We start from the raw sequence: 4,114 nt of genomic DNA on the forward strand, positions 1-4,114 counted from the left end.
TTATGGGTAATTTCCTAGGAAGTAGATACTAGGTAAACAAAGATGAATAAAAAGCCTTTGGTCTTTAATCTCAAGAAATTCATTGTGGTCTGCAGACAGATTGTTATAATACAGTGAATGATGGGCATTGAAGAAGGCAGTAACCTAGCCTGAAGAGAGGGGGCCAATGAGAAAAGTTGCAGAACCGCCTTTCCTTTGTCCTAAATTTACCTGTTATAAACTTTAAGAAGCTATTTCCAGCTTTGGCTGGTCTGGACTTGTCTATGTTCTCTGCCTCATGATTTAATAAGCCAAAATGATTTATTCCTATTCAACTTTCCTAGGCTTTTTAATTATTCCTCACATATCTGAGAATGCCAGCTCTGGAGAGGGAGAGCTCTCCATTCGGAACGCTTGCCTATTCTCTAACTGGGCCTTACAGAGGTAAGGAAAGATGAAATCTTGCCCCAGAAGACATTGAGCTGGAAACCTTTTCAATAAGAAAGAGAAAACAGTCTTTCCCTTACATGGTTTCAGAAGGCCCTTAATTGCATCCTCTTAGTAAGTTGGAGGACTTTTCTAAACATATAGACAATGAGGCTAATAAGACAGATGTGTAAGGCATAAAATTGTGTAGAAATATGACCATATTTTAAGTAGTCTTTTGATTACCTGTTTATTACCTTTACTATACCCTCCTACTAAATCATACAGTCAGAATGTGGACATAAAGCATACTCAAAATACAGGCCCAGTATTTTAGAAATGCTCTATAGAAGAGGGATGGAGAATAGAATGACAAACTCCAACAGATGACGCATTCAAATATTGAATGCATTATAATTGACATTCCATCTGAAGACATTTAGTCCCAAATTCTGGTGCCTTTTACCAAAAAGTGCCATTTACACAAAATGTTCAATGAGTTCTTACAGTCCCTGCAACTTTATCACAAAGCCCTACCATCAGAAAAGTCACCTACTACAGCCATCATGCAAAAATCTGCTTTCATTACGAATTAAGTTTGAATACATGAAAACAACTCTTTTAAGGAAATAAAAGAAACTTGTTGGTTGACATTTCACCTAGAGTTGCCTAAACATTGCAGAATATTATTCCTAGGAATATTCTTTCTTTAGTTTTTTTTTGGGAAAAAAAAACTGGTAAATCAGTTGTGGCCTTGAGCTATGTGTGTATAACTACTTTTTATTAAAAGCTTGATATGTACTAGGTTCTGTGCAAAACTCTCACTTTATAAGCTTTTTAAAATTTATTCATTTCAACAATATTATAAGGTAAAGTTTTATTACCTCCACTTTTAGGTGAGGAAACCAAGATTTAAGAACTTTTCCTGGATCAGATATTTAGTGGCTATGGGGTGGTAGAGGGATAGTATGAAACCAGTGGTCTGACTTCAAAAACAGTGTTTATAATTTACCCTTACAGTCATGAAAATAAAGGGGAAAACTTCCTTCCCATTGCAATGAATGGCTGATACTGAATGATCAAAGAAACCTCAGAGATGATCTTAACCAATGTCCTTCTCTTACAGGTAAGAAAGTGCCTTTAAACTTCTCTTTTTAGAAGTGACTGGGTGGCTCAGTTGGTTAAGTGTCTGACTCTTGATCTCAGCTCAGATTTTGATCTCAGGATAGTGAGTTCAAGCTCTGCATTGGAGCCTACTTATAAATAAACAAATAAACCAAAAAATGTCTCTTTTTCCTTCTATGGACATAGCATAAATTATAATAATCTATCTATATGACCAGGAAGATTATAGCTTATTTCAATAAATACTACCTAAATTCTCTTGCTTTATTTGTTTATTTTAAAAAGATTTTATTAATTTATTTCACAGAGAAAGAGAGAGATCAGAAGTAGGCAGAGAGGCTGGCAGAGGGAGAGGGACAAGCAGACTCCCCACTGAGCAGAGAGCCAGATGTGGGGCTCGATCCCAGGACCCCGGGATCATGATCTGAGCTGAAGGCAGACCCTTAACTGACTGAGTCACCCAGGTGCCCCAATCCTCTTGCTTTAAAAACAAATTCAAATATGTAAAAAATATCATAACTCCCTAAGAAAACAAGCATTTACATTGCTCTGTGGCCTCTTCCAACCTGTACATATAACAAATAATGCACACAGTAGAGATGATCTTATAATCATTCTGTGTATTACTCTTCTCACAGTATATAGTTTTTCATGTATCTGGGTAGTCTGCCCATTCATCATTTTAATGGCTATGTAATATTCCATCAAGCTCATGTACCATAAAACTAATTCACTGTTTTTATAAAACATCTGACTTTATTTACTAAATGCAAACTAAGTTTGTGTGATCATGTATTAGAAATTGCTAGACATATTTTCAATGAAAAAAATCACTGCAGAAATAAGCAGGTTGTTATCTATGCTCCACAAACCAGATTTGAGAGAAATGCTTTAATGAAATGCATAGAGCTTTATTTATTCTGATTTGAAACTTTGAGGTCTGGAAGAGCAATTCTGTATCTGTCATCTGTGATACAGATTATTGTTATTATGATTATATATGAAGCTTTGTGGATACACCCTGCACTATCTGAATATATCATAATGTAGGTCTCTGCCCCCAAATGATTATGAATAAAAAGAAAAAAATGAATAAAGTACAGATAATTGTGAACATTGAACAGAGATGCATTATAGTAAGTGAAGACTTCATAGAAATTGTAAGATTTGGAGAATGATTTTAAATGGGAAAGGAAAGATCCCAGATAAAAAATAAATGTATAATGATGTCATCCCAAGGCTTATTTTTAACCAGGTGATGGACTTGACTGAGTGCTTCTCTCAAGCATATGATTTAACTTCTGCAATTCTCTATTATCTGAGAGGAACTTATCTGCCTGGTGTGGACAATTTAACTCTCAGAGGACTAGCTTTCCTGCTTATTTACTCCCAATTAGACTTTACTTTCCCTGAGACATTAGCATCTCTGATGCTACAGTTAAATTCTGTTTAATATATGTATCATGAGCTACTAATCCTTCATAGAAGAGGTTTCAATTTCCACTTGCTGAAATTCAAAAGGTCAAGGGAATAAGGGCAAGATGATGATGCTGTGGTCACTGAGACAGAGTGATAAGAAAGTGTTTCATAAAGAAATTAGTATTTGATCTGAGTCCTGAAGAATAACTAGGATATAGAAAAGCTATCAAGAAGGAATAGGGCATTTCACACAGGGAAGCATGGAGGCATGAAGAATCATGCATATTTTACATGGTATTTATAATATCTTTAAACATAAATGAATATACATATGTTTACAAAAGGATTCTTGATATTACATCAAAATACATGCATATTCAAAAAACCACATGGAATGCTCAATGTTATACACCTTATTAATGGTGCAGTTAAATGGGCTATACAAAATTGCAATGAATGTGCTGCATTAATGAAATGTTTCTAGCAATCCTTGCATATGCATCTATGATCATTGCCTTAGATGAATTACACTCCTGATTTTCACTGAATAAATCACATTTAATATACCCCATAAAAAATAAGCCAGGGTGTTCATAAATAAATATAAGTAATGAAAAAATACTCTTATCTAAGTTTCTAGATTTTATGGCAATGAAATAGGATCTGTTAGTAGTTCAGTAGGGCTAGAGGATAGGATGTATATTGAGACAAGAATGAGGGAGGAAAGAACTGAGGAAAAAAGGAAGGAAGGAAGAAAGGGAGGAAGGAGAGAGGGAGTAAGGAAGGAAAGAAAGAAGGAAGGAAGGAAGGAAGGAAGGAGGGAGGGAGGGAGGGAGGGAGGAAGGAAGGAAGGAGGGAGGGAGGAAGGAAGGAAGGAAGCAGGGAAGGAAGGAAGGAAGGAGGGAGGGAGGGAGGAAGGAAGGAAGGAAGCAGGGAAGGAAGGAAGGAAGGAGGGAGGGAGGAAGGAAGGAAGGAATAAATAATACATTATATGTTAAAAAGAAGAAGAAGAAGAAGAAGAAGAAGAAGAAGAAGAAGAAGAAGAAGAAGAAGAAGAAGAAGAAGAAGATAGTAGGAAGGGAAAAATGAAGGGAGGGAAATTGAGGGGGAGATGAACTATGAGAGACTATGGACCCTGAGAAACAAACTGAGGGTTCTGGAGGGG

Source organism: Eumetopias jubatus, unplaced genomic scaffold (genome assembly GCF_037043125.1).
Source record: "Eumetopias jubatus isolate StellerSeaLion01/CBP00866 unplaced genomic scaffold, mEumJub1_p1.0 scaffold_1, whole genome shotgun sequence".
NCBI classification, from domain to species: domain Eukaryota; kingdom Metazoa; phylum Chordata; class Mammalia; order Carnivora; family Otariidae; genus Eumetopias; species Eumetopias jubatus.